At 38.8% G+C, this 26,067-nt stretch overlaps 1 long non-coding RNA gene across 1 annotated transcript; it reads right to left on the reverse strand.

Annotated features, from left to right (window-relative positions):
- Positions 1–17,277: 17,277 nt before the first annotated feature.
- Positions 17,278–26,060, reverse strand: LOC134809935 (uncharacterized). The gene is made up of 4 exons (XR_010156759.1): positions 25,973–26,060; positions 24,114–24,273; positions 17,746–18,599; positions 17,278–17,415 (listed from the first exon to the last, which is right to left on the reverse strand). It is a non-coding gene; the product is annotated as an uncharacterized LOC134809935 (long non-coding RNA).
- Between the last annotated feature and the right edge of the window lie 7 nt (positions 26,061–26,067).

Raw genomic sequence — 26,067 nt, forward strand, 5'->3', positions numbered from 1 at the left:
GATAGGAAGGGACCAGAGGAACCATAAAATTGGAGGCTGATGACTGTCTCACTGTAGGTTTCTTTTTTCTTTTTGTAAGGAAACAAACCACTTTTAAAACGTGGGCAAAACATTTGAATAGACTTATCACCAACGACATGCAAATGGCATGCAGCCTCCAGTTTACAGGAAGTGAACAGGAGAACACCCCACGTGATCCATTGATGCAAACAGGCAGATCTAGAATGTGGGTATACTAAGGACAACTGATCTGGTTTTTCAATGTAAGAGTGTGTTTTATTTATTTTTTATTTTTCTACCAATAGGAAATTATTTTTTATGTATTTATTTATTTTTCAACTTTCGTTACAGGTTCAGCAGGTACACGTGCAAGTTTGTTGCAAAGGTATGTTTTGTGAGGCTGAGGTTTGAAATACAAATGGATCCATCTCCCTGGCAGTGAGCACAGTACCCAACAGTAGCTTTTGTCCCCCTCCCTCCCTCCCCTCTCTTATATTCCCTAGTGGCCATCTTTCCCCTCTTTGTGTCCATGTGTAGTCAATGTTTAGCTCCCATTTATAAGTGAGAACGTATTGTATTTGGTTTTCTGTTTCTGTGTTAGTTCACTTAGGATAATGGCATCCAGCTACATCCATGTTGCTGCAAAGGATATGATTTCACTCTTTTTTACGACTGTGTAGCATTCCATGGTGTATAAGTACCATATTTTCTGTATCCAATCCAGAGTTGATGGGCTCCTCCCCTCAAGTTATACCTTTTCCGTTTTAAGAAGGATTTGCTTCCTGACATTCCCATGGCACTGCCCTCCTGGGCATTCTCTGCCCACTGAGCCCTCTCAGGGTGCCAGACTGAAGTGAGACCCACCGAGTCCACCACACCCAGCCCAGTGTCTGACAGTAAGTAGATGCTCAATAAGCACTTGTGGTACAAACGCACAGGTGAGCAACAATTACTACATCTTTAACTTGCTTCACAGAGAAAAATGTCTTGCCTTTGACTCCTTTTCCAGTTTCATATTTCTCTCAGCAGAGAAGAATTCAAATAATACCTCTCTTTTTCTGAGAACAAAATTCAGTTGCAGTGTTATGGATTAATTGAAGTCTTATGGAAGATTAGAATATTTTTAATGGAAGAAGTAGATAAAACATGTTGAACTTACAACCAAATTTTGTGTGAAATATCTATACTGTTCTTATTTTTTACAAACATAAATCGTCTTTCTTGTTTTAAATGTCTCCATCCATGTCAAATGTCAATGATAGTTTAAGTAATAGGGGTCTTTTTATTTAAAGCAGAATGTAGTACTTATACTATCTAACTCCAGAGGGTCAAATGAAGTGGAAATAATGTATTCTTACTAATCATGTTAAACAAATGTGTATTTTTTTAAAAAACACTATCTTTGGATAAAGAAAATGTGGCACACATACACCATGGAATACTATGCAGCCATAAAAAAGGATGAGTTCATGCCCTTTGCAGGGACATGAATGAAGATGGAAACCATCATTCTCAGCAAACTATCACAAGAACAGAAAACCAAACACTGCATGTTCTTACTCATAAGTGGGAGTTGAACAATTATAACACATGGACACAGGGAGGGGAACATCATACACAGGGACCTGTTGGGAGGTGGGGGGTAAGGGGAGGGATCACATTAGGAGAAATACCTAATGTAGGTGATGGGTTGATGCGTGCAGCAACATGGCACGTGTACACCTATATAATAAAACTGCACGTTCTGCACATGTATCCCAGAACTTAAAGTATAATACTAAAAAAAGACACTAATCTTTAAAAAAAAACCACTGTCTTATAATGCTATCAAATTTCAATAGTAGCAATTAAATAACAGCAGTTAAACTAAAAAGAGATAAAATTGCTTTAGAAAAGAGAAAACACAGACAACTCTTCTGTTGCAATTATGGGTGCTCAGAGGTCAGCTGCTGTGAAGGTGGAGTCAAACCTTCATGTGACTCTGGAGTCAAATCTTCATGTGATCCCATCACAGCTGCAAGCTCTCCCTGAAGATTCAGGGGCTTTCCTGATGTTGTCAGGACCTGGGAGCTGCATGCAGAACAGCAGGAGAAAAGGGGCCACTGGAAAAGACTGGAATTAAAACTCTGTTTTAGCCAATATTTATCTGTTATGGTCATTTTCTTTTCTTAACTCATTGAGAGTTCTCTTGGTCAACAGAGCTGCCATCCAACTTTCTTAAGCCCTTTCCCATAGAAGAGAACCTGGTTTTGATAGGAAAAAATAATTCTTTCCAATTTTTGGCCCAGGCCTTTGGCCATCTTCCCATAGAGGTTGCACTTCTGAGATGTGTAGTTCATGCTAACATATGCTTTGGGAAGTTTGTTCTCTGTTTCTAAGCAGCACATTTTGTCCTTAGCTGATGTTCTCTGAAGCTTCATTATATGTTCTTGATGTATTTTAGGCAGTATTTGAAGTTTCAGCTGAAGCTTCTGAATCCCACTTTCAAGCTGTGAGTTTTCAGACTGCAAAGACACTTGCTTAGTTTGGAGACCTTTTATTTGTCCTGTAAGTTATTCATTTGTTTGATTTTTTTTCAAAAAAGTCTTTGAATATTTCTTATTTTTCTCCTTGAAGGCATTTAGTGGAAACGTCTACATTAATAGATTCAGTGAGTTTCTTCACCTTCTGACTGCTAGCCTAGGTGATCTCCATTTTCTGATTTACTCTTTGTCTCTAATTCCACATTGCTATCATTCATTTAATCTTTAAAGAGATCAGGAAAATGTGTGATCTTCAGCACGGTTTCAGTCAGACATCTTAATTGTCTCTCTTCGTTATTTACAACCGGTTTCATTCCTGGGTTTGAGTTTTCCAACACTTTTTTCTGTTCTTTAAGCTTCGCTTCCATACTGCAGTTTCTTGGGCAAACAGTTTTAGACTTTCCCAAAGATGAGTATTTTCTTTCGAAGTGTGCATTAATTTATTCTGAAGCAATCTGCCTCCTTCTGAGATACTTTTAAGACCTTTTTTTTTTTTTCGCATCAGTCACTTGAGATTGGAGGATTTTTTTTTTTCGTTTTTTTTGTTTTGTTTGTTTGTTTTCTTTTAGAGACAGGGTCTCACTCTGTCACCCAGGCTGGACTGCAGTGGCACGATTTCAGCTCACTGTAACCTCCATCTCCTGGATTCAAGTGATTCTCCTGCTCAGCCTCCCAAGTAGCTGGGATTTCAGGCATGGGCCACCACACCCAGCTAATTTTTGTATTTTTGTACACATGAGGTTTCGCTACGTTGCCCTAGCCTGGTCTGAAGCTCCTGGGCTCAAACAATCCACCCTCCTTGGCCTCCAAAAGTGCTGGGATTACAGGTGTGAGCCACCACATCCAGCCAAGATTAGTGGGATTTTGATGCCTTTTTGAGTGATCATCATTAACCTATGCAATGAAAATTCAAGCTCACTTTTCTGTCCTTTTCCAAGGAAGTCTCCTGTGTCCCTAAGTGAAGACCTATTTGGACTTTTATTACGTGCTTTGAAACTCAGAGTTTATTGCTTTGGGGAACTGGCTTTCACTACAGGTGACTTGAGGGCTTGATAGGCTTCTGTAATTATTCCCATCTTTTCACTAACTTTGTGATATTCTTAGATCTGGACAGAAAGTCTTTTGGCCAGCTTATCCCTCCTTGAAGTCTGTTGGCTGTTTACTATAAAAACAACGACAGCAGCACACACCAGGATCATCCAGGGAAATCCAAAGAGACCTGAGACTTGTCTCAAGCTTTAAGACAACACCAGAAAAGCACCCCACAGCTGCTCTGAGACCAGTTGGGAGGATAGCTTTGTGACAGAAAGCAGGCCCTCCTTGGCTCCAAAGGGCACTGCAGCCCTGCCTCTGATTACCAGTATCCTGTAGGCCACAGCTGACTGCATGGAACCTTAGAGAGCATTGCCTTAAATTCAAACAAGTGCCTGGCAAGCAGGACAGACCACCAGTTGGGCTGGGGAGAGGGGAAACCAACCAGGTTCTATAAAACGCACTCTGAGGCTGGGCTTGGTGGCTCAGCCTGTAATCCCAGCACTTTGGGAGGCCGAGGTGGGCACATCACGAGATCAGGAGATTGAGACCATCTTGGCTACAGTGAGCCGAGATTGTGCTACTGCACTCCAGCCTGGGTGACAGAGGGAAACTACGTCTCAAAAAAAAAAATCACTTTGATTTTCTCTGCACACATAGAAAGTGCATTTGGGGAAATGGAAAGATCTGATTGCAGCCAGAGACCACCTTGGAGCTTGCACCACTCTAGGCCCCACCTGGCCATACAGAAACCCCAGAAGATGAAAGCAGTGTTATGCTTTTCCCACTTCTCTGCACATGGGCATCGGGGGGCATGATAATGGGCCTGAAGTAGAAGAGGGCTCATGTGCTTATATCCCTGGGTGAGGTGAACTCTCTTGAATCAAAGTTTCTTTCTGCAACAGAAAGGCTTGATTCTGTCTTAAAAGTACAGAGATCTCCCTGACCTGACGGCTCCCACTCTCCCCTGTGTTTGCTCAATGCAGGCAGGCAGACACAGAAGACTGAAGGGTCTCACTAGAGGTATTAATTAAAAGAACTAAAAGAGGTATTAATTATTGAAGAACTCTGGGGAGATCAGTTGAAACTGCCAAGGTCTTCAAGTTCCATGGACTTTCTGTGGAGCGACTTAGTCCTTGTTTGATCCAAGTGGATGGGGATGAGTCTCCTCTGGGGCTGACTTCATGATCCAGGCTCCTTCCCTCATGTGGCCCTGCCATTTTCCACACATGCCTCTCAAGGTCACCCTGGAGCCAGTCTCCAATCCACAGAGTCATCTTCAGAAAGTGTGCTGCTGCATAGAGAGCAGATCTTCTTTTGGCTAAATTTGCCACTTTTAATTTCTTCAAATCACATCTTATTCTCTTACTATCTTTCCAGTAGACTCAGGCTAAGAGCCTCCTTGTCCATCACCTGGGTCTCTGCTGTGAATGATTCCTCCCTAGTACAACTTCCAGGATTCTCTGTCTTGGTCTGTCCTAAGTCAGAAAAAAAAGGCCTCTGGGTGTCTGTAGGTAGAGTTCAGTTCTCAGACTGACAGCATCTGTAGTTGCAGGCCTGTGCTGGGAGATAGTCCTATTGCTGCTAACACAAAAGGTCGGTGGCTCAGGCAGCCCTGGAAGAGATATGGGGCTACTCAGGTGGAGAGAATTACACTGCACAGCAATGCAGGGATGGTCTTCTTCTGGGGCATTCCAGCAGCCAGACCTCAGGGCACCATGGCCCAAAGTCATGTTGCAAATGAGAAGTTGCTGAGCACCAACAAGGAAAAATGCCTGGACCAGTAGAGCTGTTGGGCAGAGCTTCCAGACCCAAATCCTACTATTCATACCCTTATGGGCGACGATGTAGCTCACTGGGTGGAGTTAATGATGTGGGGGCTGGAAAGGGCAGAATGGCAGGCTGGAAATTCAGGTAAGAGTTGAAGTTGTGGTCTTGAGTCTGAAATCTGTACGACAGACCAGCAGGGTGAGAATTTACGCGGGATTTTTATGGTACATTCTTTTTTTTCTTTCTTTTTGTTGTTGTTGTTTTTTTTAAGAGACTTGGTCTTCCTTTATCATCCAGGCTGGAATGCAGTGGTGTGGTCATAGCACACTGCTGCCTCGAATCCCTGGGCTCAAAAGATCCTCCTGCCTCAGCTTCCCAAAGTGATGGTATGACAGGCATGAGCTTCCACACCTGGCCTCTATGGTACATTGTTGAGACAGAATTCCTTCTTCCATCTTTCTACTTTTTAATGTATAATTTTATTTCAACTACACTGGAGAAAAGGAGGACTTTCAAAAGTAGGAAAAATACAAACTCTAACAAAAAATAATAGTGTAAAATGGCAAAAAGGAATTCCCTCTTCTGGGATTGACAGAGATTTACAATTCAGAAGTAACCTGCAAAATGTAACTGAGAAAGCTCAAAGGAAGAGACAAATTCCCACACTTGATCTAACTCTGAAAGTACAGTTTAGGTAAGGGATGGCCTTACACGTTGACCCAGGGCAGGCGCACAACATGTCTCCAGATTGCAAAGCTCAGCCTTGGGAAGGGAGAGAAAATGATGAAAATGTTCAAACCTTAGATTTCCTGCAGGCTTGACAAATGAAGCCTGACATCTCACCTGATTTTGGGAGTGTCTGCTCTTCTGCAGCAGGTCTTATTTTAACTATTTGATCCTAAGAGTAGGGATTTCTCAGCACAATATAATTGTGACAAAGCACTTGCTCTGACGCAGAAGCTGTTGACCTGGTTGGTGCCAAGGCCAACTTTGAGCAGATTTCCTGCGAGCAGATGGGTCAAGGAAAGTTTTTCACTGATGAGTAATTTATTTAATATTGCCACATTGCCCTCCTCCTTTTCTGGGAGTGCCGTTAACAGAATGCTCCCTAGACTTGCCTGAATGACATTCACTGCCCCAGTGTGAGAATATTATTATTATTATTATTATTATTTTGTATAGGATAGGTTTGCTTGTTAAGGAAGTTTTGTTATTTCAGCAGCCTTCAAACATGTAATAAATAAATTTCCCTTGGGTTGGCCCTTCCTCTCATTTCCTGAAGGAGGGGCTGATTGTTCTCACAGCTCCCCTGGGATATTTCAGGCCGTCTTCAAATGACTAAAGTGATGATGACGTCATTCCCTTGTGCACACCATTCACGTAGAGAACCCGGGGAAGGTCATTTATAGTATCAGCATCAAGGCTGGGATTGTCTGCCCTGGATTTCTCTGAAGCTAAAGAAACCACCACATGAAGTTTCCACAGAATATGGTAGAAGAGGCTCAAACTCATTGAGATGCTCCTTTAGAATATTTGCCTTGCATAGTAGCATCTAGAGAAGAATAAAAAGACTTGATTATTTCTGAAGAGAATGAGGACAGTGTGATTTCCAACACAAAGTGCAGCTAGTTCTGCCTGATACTGGACAAAAACCATTAAGCAGATAAGCCTTGCAAACATAATGGACATTTCTGGAAGATGATTACTTCTCTTCAGTGCTATGTAATTAGATTTGAGTGTATGAAGCAAAGGTGCTAAAGCTATATTGCTGCCCACTCAAAATGATTGAATGATTATGCAAAATTTATTCCTCAGAAGTGTGGGATGCTCAGAGCTCAATTGCTTGCAGTCCTGAAATAAGAAGCTATAATTTGACAGTCACTTAAACTGATGTTTTTTTCAATAATAATGAATTGTTCATTTTGTAAATGAACCCCAAATCCTCAGTCCTGGTAACTGACTAAACATTCCTGCACTCTAATTTCAGGGACGTAATTATGTAATTATGAAGTTATTAAGTAAAGCCAAAAAAATACAAATATAAATGATTCTGAGGGTTCAGGGGGTTTATCTAACATGACAACATTATTGGAATTATTATTAACATGAGTTTCTACAACATTTATTTCCATAAGTGTTCCAAATCACTGTGCTTTTTAAAGTTTTTCTCCAGGGAGAGAAACAACAAAAAAAGGGGGTGGGCTAGAAAAAAGGCTCTTCCTATTCTTTTCCTGTTAAAAATTTTAGCTGATTTGAATGCTACAGATTTATCATTTGGTGAATCCTGTATGTTCTCCTTTTTCACTCCAAATCAAATATTTTATTCTTTTGCTATTATCTACAGTATTAAAGTATATTCTATTATATTTAGAAAATATAAATAAGAAGAAAAATATTCTGAAATTTGAAACCAATATTGTTAAACTTAATTTTATTATGAAAATAAACCGGGCTATGAGACAGTGGCTCATGCCTGTAATCCCAGCACTTTGGGAGGCCAAGGTGGGGGAATCACGAGGTCAAGAGTTCAAGAACAGCCTGGCCAACATGGTGAAACCCCGTCTCTACTAAGAATACAAAAATTAGCTGGGTGTGGTGGTACGTGCCTGTAATCCCAGCTACTCGGGAGGCTGAAGCAGGAGAATTGCTTGAACCCAGGAGGCGGAGGTTGCAGTGAGCCAAGGTTGCACCACTGCACTCCAGCCTGGGTGACAGAGCAAGACTCCATCTTGAAAAAAAATAAAAAAGAAAGAAAAGAAGCTCCACTCCAATTACATTGAATTTTACAGATATTCTTTGAAGTATAGCAATGGCATGCCCTTAGCCTATTAAGTGTATTTGATTGATAATTTCAATACATAATTTATTCTCAATGCAGGCTTAGGAGTTAGATCGCCTGGGTCAGATTTTGTGATTCATCCATCACAGCTGTGTGACCTCTGGAAAATTACTTATTTTTTTCATGCTCCAGCTTCTTCACCTGATACAATGAAGTGTGGATAATAGTACATCTACTTTCTAGGGTTATTATGAAGATTATGTGAATCAATTATTGAAAGTACTGAGAATAGTGCTTAGCTTATCCTAAGAATTCAATAAATATTAGCTATATTGATAGCGATTATAATAGTAGTGTGCAAGACGATACTTAGCTAAATATCTTAGCAGATACAGATAGCTGGGTGAGGTCTAATTCTTGTCCTCAATCAGTTTATAGTGGAATAAGGCAAATAAGTGAATGACAATAATATAAAGATGAGAAGAAAATTCTGAAGTATTTGATATTATGTCGGGGTTGAAGAATCATTAATCCAACACACATTCTGAGGTACCCGGGGATTTTGGTGCCTGTGACAAGTTTTGATAAATCTAATATGTGTTGAATTGCTTAGGACAAAATTTTGATTTGAGAGGGTTCAAGAAAGCAAGAGACTAGAGGTACTTGAGGCATCCAACTATAAACCATTTTATCAAGGAATTTTGCAACAATGGGAAGCAGAAAAATAAGGGTAATGGAGAAAAAATGTGGTGTTCAGATGTTTGTTCTACTTAAGATGGGAGATAGAATCATATAATTTAATGATGAGTGACTGATCCAGTTCAGAGAAAGAAATAGACCATGAAGAAGAGAGTAGAATTGCTGGAATGATGTCCTGTAGTAGGTAAGATTGGATGAAATCTAGAACATAAGTGAGAAGTGGGCCACAGGTAAGATCAGGAGGGCAAAAGCTTAAAAGGAGGTAATTTTGGTATAACAGAAGCTGGTCAATGCACAGATATTGGGAAGAACCTTGTGGCAGTGCCCTTCTGATTGCTTCCAAGTTTTCAGTGAAAAAAAGTAGCTGAAAGTAAAGATTGGAGATGAAATATTAGGTGTTCTAAGAGGGAAGAAAAGGTATACAACAATTGTCTAGGAGACTGAGGGTGCATGTGGGAAGATGATGAGCAGGAACAGACTTGGGTTTTATCAGGGTTGAAGTGTTTGCCAAGAGTGCATGATGAGCGACAAGGGAATAGTTATAATTAAGAAGTTGTAAAATTTAATTTAAATTAGATCAGAGAGATATGATGTCATTAGGAGGTAGCTGGTTAATGGTTAGCAATTCTCAACAAGTTAAAGATAGTTGTAATCAGAGGGAATGATCTGGAAAGTTCTCATAGAGTGGAATGCATGGAATTGATATTTAAGAGGGATTGTGGATATTGAAAAAGATAAGGCCTAGAATATGGCCATGGGAGTAAGAGAATGAGATAGGTGGAGTAGGAGATCCTTCATTCACTTATTAACTAAATATTATAGAAAAGAAGATCAAGGAACTGAGAAGACAAGATATTATGTAATCTATATGAGTTTTGGTGTTGTAATATAGGATTGCAAAGAGTAAGAGTCATCCAGGAAAGAACTCTTTTTTTTTTTTTTTGAAATGTAAGATTTCTTTTTCAAATTAATTAATTTATTATTATTATACTTTAAGTTTTAGGGTACATGTGCACAATGTGCAGGTTAGTTACATATGTATACATGTGCCATGCTGGTACACTGCACCCACTAACTCGTCATCTAGCATTAGGTATATCTCCCAATGCTATCCCTCCCCCCTCCCCCCACCCCACAACAGTCCCCAGAGTGTGATGTTCCCCTTCCTGTGTCCATGTGTTCTCATTGTTCAATTCCCACCTATGAGTGAGAATATGTGGTGTTTGGTTTTTTGTTCTTGCGATAGTTTACTGAGAACGATGATTTCCAATTTCATCCATGTCCCTACAAAGGACATGAACTCATCATTTTTTATGGCTGCATAGTATTCCATGGTGTATATGTGCCACATTTTCTTAATCCAGTCTCTCATTGTTGGACATTTGGCTTGGTTCCAAGTCTTTGCTATTGTGAATAGTGCCACAATAAACATACGTGTGCATGTGTCTTTATAGCAGCATGATTTATAGTCCTTTGGGTATATACCCAGTAATGGGATTGCTGGGTCAAATGGTTTTTCTAGTTCTAGATCCCTGAGGAATCGCCACACTGACTTCCAAAATGGTTGAACTAGTTTACAGTCCCACCAACAGTGTAAAAGTGTTCCTATTTCTCCATATCCTCTCCAGCACCTGTTGTTTCCTGACTTTTTAATGATTGCTGTTCTAACTGGTGTGAGATGGTATCTCATTGTGGTTTTGATTTGCATTTCTCTGATGGCCAGTGATGATGAGCATTTTTTCATGTGTTTTTTGGCTGCATAAATGTCTTCTTTTGAGAAGTATCTGTTCATGTCCTTCGCCCACTTTTTGATGGGGTTGTTTGTGTTTTTCTTGTAAATTTGTTTGAGTTCATTGTAGATTCTGGATATTAGCCCTTTGTCAGACGAGTAGGTTGTGAAAATTTTCTCCCATTTTGTAGGTTGCCTGTTCACTCTGATGGTAGTTTCTTTTGCTGTGCAGAAGCTCTTTAGTTTAATTAGATCCCATTTGTCAATTTTGTCTTTTGTTGCCATTGCTTTTGGTGTTTTAGACATGAAGTCCTTGCCCATGCCTATGTCCTGAATGGTAATGCCTAGGTTTTCTTCTAGGGTTTTTATGGTTTTAGGTCTAACGTTTAAGTCTTTAATCCATCTTGAATTAATTTTTGTATAAGGTGTAAGGAAGGGATCCAGTTTCAGCTTTCTACATATGGCTAGCCAGTTTTCCCAGCACCATTTATTAAATAGGGAATCCTTTCCCCATTGCTTGTTTTTGCCAGGTTTGTCAAAGATCAGATAGTTGTAGATATGCGGCGTTATTTCTGAGGGCTCTGTTCTGTTCCATTGATCTATATCTCTGTTTTGGTACCAGTACCATGCTGTTTTCTTAATAAAGACTTTTCTTGAGAGTTTAGTAGGTGACTGCCAAATGGAGGGAAGTGCATGGAGTGTGCTGATGTGTAAGCTGAAGCTAAAGGACTTGAGGGGGGTAGAGGGCAGAATGGTCTCAAGAGTAAGGCTTCCTTGGTCTGGAGGTGCCAGGGATGTGGCCAAGAAACAGTCATCTCTGAAGTGAGCTGATTAGAAAAAGCCATGTTCTTAAGAGAAAGCCATATTTTGGTTAGGGTTAAGTTTAAAGATAACAGCAATTTTTCTGACTACTGACTTTAAATTCTGAAGGGTACAGTGGAAGAAGGGTTTTAGATGTTGTGGAAGAATGGAGAGAGGTCAGAAAAGGCGATGTAGGTTAGAATCTGAAGGATGACATGACTGGGGAGACCTTGAATTCTTGTGAAAAGCAAGATAAGATGATTTCTCAATATTTTTTGGCAGAGAGTGATAGTGAGGCCTGGATTGCTGGATGGAAGGAGAGTGAAGCTCTTGTCAGGAGGGCATGGAGATCCAGGAGGTCCTCTTCATTCAATAATGATGATGTGAAAGAGGGAATGAGTTTTCTTTTTCTTTTTCTTTTTTTTTTTTTTTGAGATGGAGACTCGCTCTATCACTCAGGCTGGAATGCAGTGGTGCCATCTCGGCTCACTGCAACCTCCATCTCCCAGGTTCAAGCGATTCTCCTTCCTCAGGCTCCCGAGCAGCTGGGATTACAGGCGCTCACCACCATGTCACCCTAATTTTTGTATTTTTAGTAGATACAGGGTTTCACCCTGTTGGTCAGGCTGGTCTCGAACTCCTGACCTCAGGTTATCCACCTGCGTTTTCAAATCCAGAGGAACAGAGTTCCTGAGATTCCTCTGGACTGGTGATGTTGGCAGGAGGTGAGCAGATGCACTGGCTTCTCTGATATGGTCAGGCAAGGCGGGTTTGACATAAATCCTGGGTCAAGAATGGCCGTCAAGGTGACTTATTCTACACCAGGGTCCTAGGGTTTCTCCATCTTATTACTATCAACATTTTTTGCTAAGTAACTCTCTGTTGTGGGAGCTGTCCTGTGAGTTGCAGAATATTTAACAGAATCTCTGACCTCTACCCACTGGTTTTCAGTAGCACCGTCTCAGTTGAGACAACCAATAATGTCTCCAGACATTGCCAATGTTCTTTGGAGAGCAAAAAATCACCTCCGGTTGAGAACCACTTGTCTAAATCTATGTAAGGAATCATGAGAGCATAGGAGACAGGGCAGTAAACTTTATTGGGATATATCAGGAAAGGTTTCACACAGGAGGTAATAATTTTCTAGGCAATACAAACATTTGGGGAAAGAATTCACAGTGAGGAAATATTAAAAGAAACTTGATGTTGCTGTTTATTAAGCTAATTGAGTCATTAGGTGGGACCGTTTCTAAATGAGTGGGTATATACATTGAGGACCCTTATGTTTGTTTAGATTTGTAGGATGTTGACATGATCGAAAAACACTCATTGTTACCGCTTTGTATATAGAATGAAGAAATCCTATATCTTCCTTAAATTACCGCTTTTCGTGACCCTGAAGTATACAACTATTGAAAAAAAAGACACAATCAATTCATATGAAAATGTCATAAGAGTGGAATTTTTCTCACAGATCTGTGACTGCAAACAGATGGTGAAAAATCATGAGAACAAGTCTGTTCATTGTTGAAACTATCTATTAAAAGATAGTCCTCATCAAAGTTAGACTCTAAGTCACAGTTTTAGAAAATATTTGAGCTGGTTTAATGCTACCCTTTTCATCTTCATTCTTAGTTTCCTCTTAATGTGTCAGTGCATTTTTATGTATAGGGTATTGCATACCAAAGTTGACATTAAATTCAAAACATTGCTTATATAAACTCAAAATTGAGATAATTACAAACAACCGCATAATTGACTGTTCAGCTATTTTTCATTCAGCATCTTGGCCTCAAGTAAATATAGCACAAATATGATGTTAAAACAGATTGTGCCTTTTCAAACTTCTCATACTACATAGCAGAGCCTGTACAATGGACTAATCTCACTATTTACAATGCTTTAATTCTTACGTTCAATTCTTGTTCAGTTTTCAACATCTATTGTCTTTATGATGTAATCACCTCCTAACTGAGATAGATTAGAATTATTTTGTCCTCAGGAATGCATAGAGTTGCTAGGAGCGGTGACATAGTGAAAGTTTGGGACTCCCTTATGTGACTCAGTGCACTGACTCAGTGTATCTTTACTCCCCTAGGATGGTCCTCTAGATGATCTTCACCTTGATAACTAGATTGACATAATCAGATGGGAATGATAATCATGAACTGAACCCACTGTGGGAAAAGTCACTTAGTTCAAGCTGATAATGCAAAGGCGTTCTTCATATCATTTGGTTTTCTCCTTTCCCATAAAAAGATAGAGAGAATGATCATTTTGGAGTAGTCTGCCAACAGTGTTCTGATCTTTAAGTAAATTTTAGGTAATTAGAGATACACTAACATATGGGATTATTATAAATGTGACGCCTTTAATCATAAGAATACTATTTGACAGTATTTACTTTTGAGGTTTTCCAAAAGTATGTTCTCCTGAAGGTTCTTCAATAGTAGTATCAATTTGGGACCAACAGTGTGTTGTAGAATCACTAATAAAGTGAATTTTTCCATTATGCCTTTGAGAGAGTACCATCTAAAAAAATCACACCATAGGACTTCACTTCTGGGAAGTAGACATACTTTTTCCAATTTCTTCCTCTAAGAACAACTAAAAGCTAATTATATACACAAAACAAATTCTGAAAAGTGGAGAAAAGAAGGAAGAGTGGCTAGGAACCTCAGAACCCAAAGAATAAAACAACAGTGTGTCCCCTGGGTTTTCTTTCACCTCATATATCCCAGACTTGGAGATGAAGAAGCAGCAACCCAGACTGGCCAACAGGTAAAGACAACAGAAACCTCAGCAAAGTTTGCTGTCTCTAGCTAAACTCATTAAGACTGTGTGGTATTGGTAAAGGGATAACAGATAAATCAATGGAACAGACTAGCTAAAGGACCAGAAAAAGGGCAGCCTAGTAAGAACACTTTTAGACAATAACTCCTCTACTCTAGCAGAATACTGTGGAAAAAACTGTGGCCCTACTCCCACCCATGACAATAAAGACTGATTGGATAGCCAAGACTGCCATTCTCACCACTGTAATGAGGTGCCCCAACCCACCTGGCAGTGCGAGATCAGAGAAGCCTGGGTAGGGAGCTGGAACTTTCATCCCTGCTAAGTGGCCATGAAGCATCCCTCTGAGGTAGTGTCAGTGGAGACCTTGTGAAGATACAGGACTTCCCCATCTGTCAATAACGGGGCACCTCTCCCCATCCCTCTCCCCTGCTGTGGTTATGAAAGTGGAGGCCTAGTGTGAGACTTTCAGCAAAGCCCAGAGGAGGTGAGATGCCACCTCATGGTGTCAATGGTGAACAAATAGAGAGACTAAAGAAGAAATTTCTACCCCTCCCAGCCAAGGTAGCATCAGAGGAGAGCCAGAGGGAAGACAGAACCTCACCTCTAGCCGGGATTACCAAGTAGCCCCTCCACTTTGGGTGTCAACAGAAGTCAGCTGGGGTACCTGGATTTCTACCCCTGCCCATTTGTAGCAAACTGGCACCCCTCGTTTCCCCGGCTGAAGAGGTGTCAGAGGACAACAGCTAAAATAAGTTTAAATAAGATCAAAAGTCTTCTACCATCATACCCTAAATCTTAGTAAATTTTAGGTAATTAGAGATACACTAACATATGGCATTATTATAAATATGATGCCTTTAATCATAAGAATACTATTTGGTTTTAATTAACATTACTTGTCATACCAAGATACAGTAAAACCACAATTTGAATAAAAAATGTCAACCTATAGACACCAACACTGAGATGACAGACATGTTTGAATTCTCTGACAAGGATTTTAAAGCAGATGCCATAAACATATTTCAGTGTGTAATTATGAAGACACTTTAAGTAAATTAAAAAATAGAAATTCTCATCAAATACTTTCTATTCTTTTTTTTTTGATAAGTCTTTCTATTTGTTCTGGAAATAAATAGAAGAGATGAAGAAGAACCGAATGGACATTTTAGAACTTAATAATACAAAAAGTGAAATCTCAACAGAAGTTAGAATGAAGTAGCTACCCAATCCGGAAAGCAGAAAACAGACTGGGAAAGAAATAAAGAGCCTAAAGGATCTGAGGGATTATAGCAAAAGATCTACCATTGGTGTCATTGGAGTCCTGGAGGGGTAGGAGAAAGACAGCAGGGAACTGAAAAAGTACTTGAAGAAATAATGGCTAAAACATTTTAAATACATCAAAAGACACAAACAATATAATGAATGGAATTACTCTACCCAATTTCATGACATAGTATGTTGTTATAATCATCAAGACTGTGTGGTATTGGTAAAGGGATAACAGATAAATCAATGGAACAGACTAGAGAACCCAGAAATATATCCAAACAACTATGCTCAATTAATTTCTGACAAAGGCACAAAAGCAATTTGTTGAAGGAAAGATAGAGTTTTAAACAAGTGGCTCTGGGTCAGTTGGCTATTCATCAGCAAAAAAATTGAATCTCTATCTAACCGTCAAACTATACATAAAAATTAATTCAACATGGATCAAAGACTTAAAAGTAAAATATAAAATTATGAGATGTAGGACTAGGCAAAGAATTCTTAAGTTCAACACCAAAAGGACAATCCCTTAAAAAGTTGATAAATTGTACTTCATTGAAAATGCACTGTGAGAGGATTAAAGAAGATTGAAAGGTGAGGATTGAAACACAAGCTACAGACTGGAAGAAAATATTTGCAAACCGTATATCTGACAAAGGACTAGTACCTAGAATATATAAAGGATTCTCAACATTCAACAGCAAAAAAACGCAAGCAAGCAAACAATTCCATAGTTACAAAACAATGAGTATTGGGTGAAAGCCACACAAAAGGAACAGAACAAAACAGTGTCTTCCGTGTTTGGTAAATCCATTGGGACTTAAAACTGAATTTCTTCCTGAATCATCAGTGTGTTTCCAAAGTTTATTTGAAGTTTTTCCTTTTAGATCAACATGTATGAAATTTAATTTTATGTCTTCTCAACCTATTATGGAATATCTGACATGTGATGACACATTATTTTCTTAAGAGTTAAGACAAGAGTTCCTCAGGGATGCTTGCATGTATCAACCTCAGAAAGTCATTTAGTATTGTGTAGTTTTAAGGTAATCACAGATAAAATGATTGTTTTACATTCGTATATCTATGAAATCCTTGTGTTAATCGGGATATTGGTTACTAAATATATTACAGAAGAAAATACTTGGTTTCTTAAATAAGATTTTTTTTTTTTTTTTTTTTTTTTTTTTTTTTTACAGAATAAGAACTCATTCTAGAAATGAGTTGGATTTTTTTTGGCAAAAATTTATTACTAAATGATTTCTCCATTTTTTTAAATCACTGACATTTTTATCCTTCCTGATGAAAATGAATTGTACAGGTCTGTTAAATATGCTGAACAAACTTCAGTCAAGTTGAGAACTTGACATTTTTTGCCAACTATTTTGCCCAAATTGAATTGGATATTCCTTTATGCTCTTAAAAAACCTCAGTGCGAACCAGTGTAAAATCTACCTATCATCTCACTGATTATATATTTTCTTGGGCTCTTTAAAAATTATATAAGGAAATTTCACAGAGCAAACAACATAAAGTTTGTCTGGTGGAACAGCTAAAATCACACTGCTTCTTTTATTACATTATTCTTTATCCTGGAACTTTATGTGGGGTCATTTATTAGCACACACTTTCCCTCTTTACACTTAACAATGTTAGACTCCTTTCAATTCCAGCTTTATTAGACATACGGACTTATATAGAAATACGCACAAAATGTGTCCAAAACATTTCCAAAATGTTACTTCTCTATACCCTACTTACATACTGAAAGTGTTATGCTCTTGTACATTCATGGAATATCCATGTTATATAGCAGAGGAATCCATTTGTTAAAATTGACATGGCATTAGGGAAAGTCTTATAACCTAGAAAAAAATCTCAAAAATGGTATCTTTATTTTAGATCTGTTTACTATTCGTTTAAAAGAATGATAGAAACATGAACTGCTGCCTTGGCACACATGAAGGACTAATTAGTATCTCTTACTTTTACCCAAATGCCTGAGGCCACACAATATCCTGGAAAGAAAACAGAAAATTATTAGGCAGTGTATGTTTTAGTTATGCCTCTCCCACTTGCCTGAGACTGTTCGTGATTAAGTAAACCTTTGTGTTTCAATTTCTCTATCTTGTAAAGTCCTGATAATATATGCTCTGCTAATTTCCTACAGATTTAATATAAATCTGTGTTTATTACATAGTTGGCATTATTCCGAGTACTTTACATGCACGGAGGAATAAAATTATAATGACTTACTGTGCTTTGCATTTCCAACATTTCTAGCTCCCTCTGTCTTTTTCCCACCCACTTCTCAAATTTAGGGACTTCTCAAGACGTTTTATACTTACTGCCCTCGGGGTAGAGTTCTTACAGTAGTAATACAAGGAATCTACTGAGCATACTTGTTGCTGTTGTTTTAAAGTAGACTTTTGAGCCTCAAAGTCAAGTCCATGTCATTGAGACAAAATTTTTTTGAGTTTTCACGTGTATCTATTGAATAGCAAGAGCCAAGCTTCCCTGTCTAAACAATAAAGAGAGAATATATAGTAAGAGCTAGGCTTTTTCCTCCCCAGCCACCTAGATTGTATTTAAAATTCCACAGGTTGGGAAGAAGACGAGAAATTAGAGGGAAGAGTACAGTGAGGTTCTCTGTACAGGGACATTGGATGGCCCTGGCCCCATCTCCAGAGAGCCATTGGTTGGATTAGGCTTTAGCTGAGATAATCTAAACAGAGCTGTGCACTCCGCTTTCTCGGAAAAGTGAACAAGCAGGGTGTGGGCTTTTCCTGATGTGTGCCAGCCAGTGGTAGCAGCAGAAGTGTAGAGACGCCGGCATGACTTGCTGAGGCAGAAAAGGCTTGAGGAAATTTACTGAGTCTCTGCAGTCTTGAACATCATCTGTGTTTCTTACAAGCCCACAAGACTAGGGATAGACAAAAATGAAACCATGTATCTGAGATCCTTGAGAGTCAAGTCAAGGAAAATAGAGATTGTGTTGACTAGCAATTGGAGAATTCCAGAAAAGCAGACATCTAAGCAAATGACAGTGTGGTTGGCTGACCTCATCCAAGGACCAGAAAGTGCAGAAATTCACACAGGGCAATATGGAACAGATGCTGATATCCAGGAGCAGGTGTTCTCTCTCTGCACCACGATGTGTAAATTCCTCATGGCTAAGATTCTACTTGGTTAAATTTAAAGTCTGAAATGACAAAATTTTTCCATAGTTAACCAACATTATTTTTTTCATCAGATATATATTACCTAAAAAGAGAGATAAAATCACATTATAGACAAAAATTACATTATTTATTAAAAATGTTAAAAAAATTTTTTTACATATAAAAAAGTTAAAAAAAGTTTTTTGCATTACTGAATAAATGGGATGAAATTCATGCCAATCTCACACACATGATTTTAATACCCACAATAGTTATGTGAAGAAATGATTATTATTATTGTTCTCCTTTTTACATAGGGAATTGTAGGCTTTGGATAAGAAACTTGCCCAGGATCACATAGATGATATAGGGCAAAACTGGGAACCAAACAAAGTATGCCTGGTTGGGGAGACCTAATTCTTAATCAAAAGAAATAATAAATGTGGTAAAATTTGCAAATAATGTGCTACAATAGAAGTTCATCTTACATACTTATTACAAAATTATTTTTGTAGTCTGCATATCAAAGTATATAATCAACAGAGTGAAAAGACAAAAGACAACCTACAGTGTATTAGTTTGCTGGGGCTGCCATAACCAAAAAAACACAGACTGGTGGCTTAAATAACAGAAATTTGTTTTCTCACAATTCTGGAGGCTGGAAGTCCAAGATCAAGGTGTGAGCAGATTAGGTATCTTTTGAGGCTTTGACACATGGCCATCTTCTTGCTGTGTACTCAAATAATCTTGCGTTGGTGTGCATGCATATCTGTGCCCTAACTTTCTCTTCTAAACAGACATAAGTCAAATTGGTTTAGGATCTATCAATATGACTTCATTTTACCTTAATTACTTCTTGAAAGGCTTTACCTTCAAACACACATTTTGAGGTAGGGGGAGTTAGGACTTCAACACATCAATTCAGTGGGGACACAATTTAGTCCATCACATGTGGTGTAAGAGAAAACACTTGCAAAACATATCTCTGATAAAAATTGAATATCCAGAAAACAGATAGAACTCCTGCACTAAATAACAATAAAATATAGGCTAAAGACTTGAATAGACGTTTCGCCAAAGAAGATACACAAATGGTAAAGAAGCATATGAAAAAACGCTCAGCATCACTCATCATTAGGGAAATGCAAGTCAAAACCACAATGAGATATCACCTCACACCCATTAGGAGAGCTTTTATTTAAAAACAAAAAACAGAAAATAACAAGTGTTGGTGAGGATCTGGAGAAATTAGAATCCTTGTACATTATTGGTAGGAATGGAATATGGTGCAGCACTTTGAATAACAGTATGGCGTTTCCTCCAAAATTCAATTACCATATGATGCAGCAACTCTGCTTTCAAATATATATCCAAAGGAATTGAAAGCAAGATCCCAAGGAGTTACTGGAACGCCAGTGTTCATTACAGCATTATTCACTATAGCCAAGAGGTGGAAGCAGCCAAGTGTCCATCAATGGTAAACGGATAAACAACACTGTATGTGGAATACACATACAATGGAATATTATTCTGCCTTAACAAGAAAAGAAATTCTGACACATACTACAACATGAATGAACCTTGAGGACATTATGCTAAATGGAATAAGCCAGTGACAAAAGGACAGATACCATATGATTTTATTTACATGATCTATCTAGAGTAGTTGACTCCATAGAGACAGAAAGTAGAATGGCAGTTGCCAGGGGCTGGGAGTTGGTGGGGTGGGTGGGAGGGGAGAGAATAAGGTGCTATGGTTTAATGGATGTAGAGTTTCAGCTTTATAAGATGAAATGTTCTGGAGATTGGTTGCACAATAATGTGAATAGACTTTAATGCTACCGAACTGTACATTTTAAAATAAGACATAAATTTCATGCAATATACACTCCAGTTTTATACAATTTAAAAAAATATATTTTCAAAGATTTGCTTAACATTTGACTCCAGGACAGAAAATGAAAGATGATTTATTTTACAAAAAGTATTTTTAAGCCAGCCACAGTGGCTCACGCCTGTAATCCCCGCACTTTGGGAGGCCGAGGCGGGCAGATCACTTGAGCCCAGGAGCTTCAGACCAGACTGGCCAACATGGCAAAACCTCATCTCTACTGAAAATACAAAGATTAGCTGGGCGTGATGGCACACGCCTGTGATCTCAGCTACTGAGGAGGCTGAGGCACAAGAATTGCTTGAACTGGGGAGGCGGAAGATATCCACTGCACTCCAGCCTGGGTGACAGAGCAGACCCTGTCAAAAAAAAATTATAAATATATAATAGGTTCAATAAACGTACAGGATTCACTCTACAGAAATCTTGTGTTGTAATGTGTAATTTAGATTACATTATAGGTAATGTTTCATTACTTCTTGATGTCTATAATTATAAATCGATATATATACATTTAAAAAAAGGATCCATTTTAACTATTAATGTCCTTTGTTCTATTTCCCCCACTTATGGAATGTCTGAAAATAAATATATCATCATATTTTATAGCTACCCACTTTCAGTACATATTTTTTACATATTTTTAGTGCCTAAGTACTCAGGTACCGTCACCCACGTTACCACTTGGTTTCAAAATGCACATGAATTTCACCTTTACAAAATTAGATGTAGTTCAGAGCCAAATAAAAACACATTTCTGAAAATGAATAATTGTATATGGATGCTGTCAAGATAGTCTTGGCTTATGCGCCAATAACAAACTTCCCCCAAATCTCTGTTCGCTTTATACAGCAAAAGAAGATTTCTAAATCTATTCTGAGTCAGGACAATGGCCACCTGCTATATTCTTTGGTCTTTTGATTTCAGCATGAGGCCTCCTCAATAGTTAATCTTGAATGAAGAGTATATTGTTATTATTATTTTGAGACAGAGTATCACCCAGGCTGAAGTACAGTGGTGCAATCTTGGCTCACTGCAACCTCCGCCTCCCAGGTTCAAGCGATTCTCCTGTCAGCCTCTGGAGTAGCTGAGATTACAGGAGCACACCACCATGTCTGGCTAATTTTTGTATTTTTAGTAGAAACAGGGTTTCACCATGTTGGCCAGGCTGGTCTCAAACTCCTGACCTCAGGTGATCCATCCACCTCGGCCTCCCAAAGTGCTGGGATTACAGGCATGAGCCACTGTGCCCAGCCAAGAGTGTATTATTTTGCTAGCATTGATATAAAATACGCCACAAACTAAGTGGCATAAAGCAACAGAAATGTATGGTCTCACAGTTCTGGAAGCCAGAGGTCTAAAATCAAGGTGCAGGCAGAGCTCTCTCTCGATTCTCTTAGGAGGAATCTGTTCTATGCTTTTCTCTGAGCTTCTAGCATCACTGGTGGTGCTTGACAATCCCTATCTTGCACCTGTGTGACCCCAGCCTCTGCCTGTGCATCACTTGGTGCTCTCTCCTGGTGTGTCTTCACATCATCTTCTCATAAGGACCCCAGTCACGTTGGATGGAGGGCCCACCCTCCTCCAGTGTGACCTCATTGTCGTCTACCTAATTACATCTGCAAGAACACTATTCCCAAATGGGTCACCTTCTGAGGTACTGGCGGTTAGGACTTCAATATATTTTGGGAGGTACACAACCCAACTTACAACAAAGGAGAAGAAAGTAAGGGGGAATCGCACAGTGACCCTTCAATGCTTTGGTCAAAAGGTGGCACAAGTTGCTTCTGCTCACAATCCCTTGGCCAGAAGCAGTCACATGGCCCCACCTGACTACAGGTGAGTGAAGACACATCATTCCCATGTGCCCAGAAACTGACAAGCATAAAGCCTAACGGTTTGGATTCATAACATGTGGCTGATCTTCTGGGAAATGTCATCTGCCTCTCTTACCGTGTGGCTTTAAAACATGTCTGCAAATTCTCAGACAATCCTCTCACACAAGGTGGCATCTAAATGTCTTTTGAATATGGACAAGACTTTGTGACCCACTTTTATTAGAATGTTGTAAGGCTCGGTTAGAAACAAAGCTGTGGTGGGGCACACGTCTTGGCAGCCCTGAGGGGGCACCCAAGAGACCCTGCTCTCCTGAAGCCACCATGCTGGAAAGACCATGTGGCAAGGCCACAGACAAATAGAGATATTATGGAGCCCCACTGATGTTAGAAAGTAGCTATTTTAATATTCCCAGAGCCATCCTCCCACAGGGGTGAGTGAAGAAGCCCTCATATAATTCTAGCCATCAGTCTTGAAGTCCCCCAATCACAGCTGAGGCCTCCTGGGGCTATGCTGTGCTCAGCTGGAATTCCTGACCCACAGAATCTGTGAGCAGAATAAATGTCACTAAGTGTTGGGGCGATTTGTTGTATTTCCATGGTAATGGGCACCATGCTATTTATATTTCTCTGGCAGGATCAGTATCTTGAGAAGAGGGGTAGGTGCAGAGGCAGATGTGTCTCTCGTCTTTTCCATGTGAAAGGAGGAGTGGCATATTCTGGAAAGAGCTGAAAGCGAGAGGCTTGCTTCCTGGTATTGCTTAAAAGAATTTAAAAACTATTCAGAAAGTAAATATATTATTTTTAAATATCCCTTCTGAAGATATTCTAGACCTTCTCTTTTCTTTTTTTCATTTCCAAAAATCTTTATTCACTTTTTAATTGATATTTAATAGATATGCAAACTTTCAGGGTACACGTGATAATTCCATACATTCATATAATGTATAAAGATCAAATTAGTGTTATTGGGCTATGCATCACCCTAAATATTTATCTTTTCTTTATTCTAGGAACATTCGAATTATTCTCTTTTAGTTATTTTGAAAGGTACAATAGAGTACTGTAAACTGTAGTCACCTTACTAATCTTATTTCTTCTAACTGTATATTTGTACCCATTGATCAATCTACCTGTCTCTTTTGTAAACAGCCTTTATTAATAGAAAATTGTACATATAAATAAATCCACTTTTTCAACATGGAAAATTGATCTCATCTTCTCATATTCTGATTTCAGGAGAAATCACTCTTCTTATTTATCTACTTAAAAATTTTACTAAGTTGTCTCTTTATGCATTTATCATTTCAAAAAATTAAAATATTAACAGTGATTGTCTCTTGATGATAGAATTAAGTGAATTTAAAATTTTAGTCCTAAATTCATTTATTTTCTGAACATTGTATAAAGAATTTAGATTCTTTTTATAATCTAGTTTAAAGTGAAAATAGCTTTTGAGAAATATGACGTGTGATATCAATTGATTGAGAAGGAATGGAATAGGCACCACAAGGGGCTTAATGACACCAGGAAAAGTTTAGTGTTAGGAAAAGAAAAGAAATACTTGGGAAAAGTAGAGGGTCCAGTCCAAACTTATGAAAAACCAGACAGTGGTAGAAAATGCTACTGGGATTTTTGTGGAGTTCTTTGTAAGCTAGAAGGAAGATTCTGCTTCTGATATAGAATCCAAGATTGTAAATTAAATGTTTAGGTAAATAATATAATGAGAATAGTGTTTTAGGAAGATGATTGTATTCATAGTGCTTCATTTCAAATATAGTGAAATATGGGGGAGAAGGGGATTGATAAAATAATGCACAGTTGCTTACTTCCTACTTAGAAGAATAAAAGATGTTTGATGATGGACACAAGCTGATCTGAGAGTCAAGGCAGCTTTACAGAGGGTAAAGAAGAAAACTCCTGTAATAAGTAAGTCTGGCTGTTGTGTTCTTCCTGAACAAAAGAACCGTGTATTTCTCTGTAGACTCTCTAGAAATAAACAAAGGAGTTAGTTTCTACGGATTAGGTCCTTCTTAAATAAAGTCCCCACCCAATAAACTAGTTTTAAGAACCAGTAGGGGCGGGTCACCGTGGCTCACGCCTGTAATCCCAGCACTTTGGAGGGCCAAGGCAGGCAGATCACAAGGTCAGGAGTTTGAGACCAGCCTGACCAACATGGTGAAAACCCGTCTCTACTAAAAATACAAAAATTAGCTGGGTGAGGTGGCGCTCACCTGTAGTCCCAGCTACTTGGGAGGCTGAGGCAGGATAATCACTTGAACCCAGGAGGTGGAGGTTGCAGTGAGCCAAGGTTGCACCACTGCACTCCAGCCTGGGCAACAAAATGAGAGCAAGACTCCATCTCAAAAAAAAAAAAAAAGGTTAATATGAAAAAGTATTACTAGTTCTTTTTTTGTTGTTTTTTGTCTTTTGAGATGGAGTTTCGCTCTGTAGCCCAGGCTGGAGTGCAGTGGTGTGATCTTGGCTCACTGCAACCTCCGCCTTCCAGGTTCAAGCGATTCTCCTGCCTCAGCCTCCTAAGTAGCTGGGACTGCAGGCACTCACCACCACACCCAGATAATTTTTTTGTATTTTTAGTAGAGGCAGAGTTACCCTATGTTGGCTAGGATGGTCTCCATCTCCTGACCTTGTGATCCGCCCACCTCGGCCTCCCAAAGTGCTGGGATTACAGGCATGAGCCACAGCGCCCAGCCTCATATTAACTTTTTAACTGACTATTATTTTTGTGATTGTCACTTTGGATTAATAGTGATTAGGCAACTGAAATATAGCTCTCAGCCCAACAGAAGTGTTATATTGATTGAATTCTTTTATTGGAAACACATTGGGCAATTCAAAGGAATGAGCAAAGAATCAAATAGAAGTTGGAAAAAATATCCAAACAAGAAAACAATTTGCATTACCTCCTGACAGTTAGTTTTAAACCTTGTCTTACTAAAAGTGTGACTCTTCAATCTATAAACTGACCACTTCCTTATTTAAAATCAAAAGTTGAATATTTGAATTAATCTTCATTTCCAAAAGTTAAAAAATTTCCAAGAGTTTAGAAAAGTTTTCTTTAATTGAGGAATAAAATTGTAGAGTTCTCCTCAGTAATATACTTCCAAAATCCTTTATCCTTTCAGCTTTTGTTTTTTTCTTTCCAAACTCCAATGACAGAAAACAGAAACCAGCTCTGTGCTTCCAAATTTCTGGAATAGTTGCAGATGAGTCAATATAAATGCCAATTTTCTGGTCTGGTCTAGAGTGAATATTTTGGTGATAGTTTTGATAATTTTTGATACCTGGTGCTTTTGAATCCAGTTACAGGAAAAATGCAGCAATTTCTCACTTTTGTTTTTATGGAGAAAAAACACTCAAGCAAGTCATGTTTTTCTAAGTTGTTGTGGTTTTTTTTTTTTTTTCAGTATCAGAGAAAAAACAAAAAACATCTGTTTTCCTTCAAGTCTTTGTGACTTTCCATGTCCATTCCTCAGTTATTACCAACTGAATATAAAGTGGGTGATTTTTCTAGGATGCTTTCTGAAGAACAGGAATAAATAAACTTGGGAATCTGATATTTCTGAACCATAAGTTCTGCATTTTGGATTGGCAAGGAATTCTCAGCTCCTAACAAACCAAACTATGACCTAGGTTAACTTGCTATTTGAATCTGGTTTGCACTCACCTCATGGCATCAAGCCGTCTCCGTGCATGTGATGGTGGAAACATTTGCAAGACGTGGCAGTGACAACAAAGGTAGCATTATGACCTCAGGGGTCT

Source organism: Pan troglodytes, chromosome 3, assembly GCF_028858775.2.
Source record: "Pan troglodytes isolate AG18354 chromosome 3, NHGRI_mPanTro3-v2.0_pri, whole genome shotgun sequence".
Lineage (NCBI taxonomy): Eukaryota > Metazoa > Chordata > Mammalia > Primates > Hominidae > Pan > Pan troglodytes.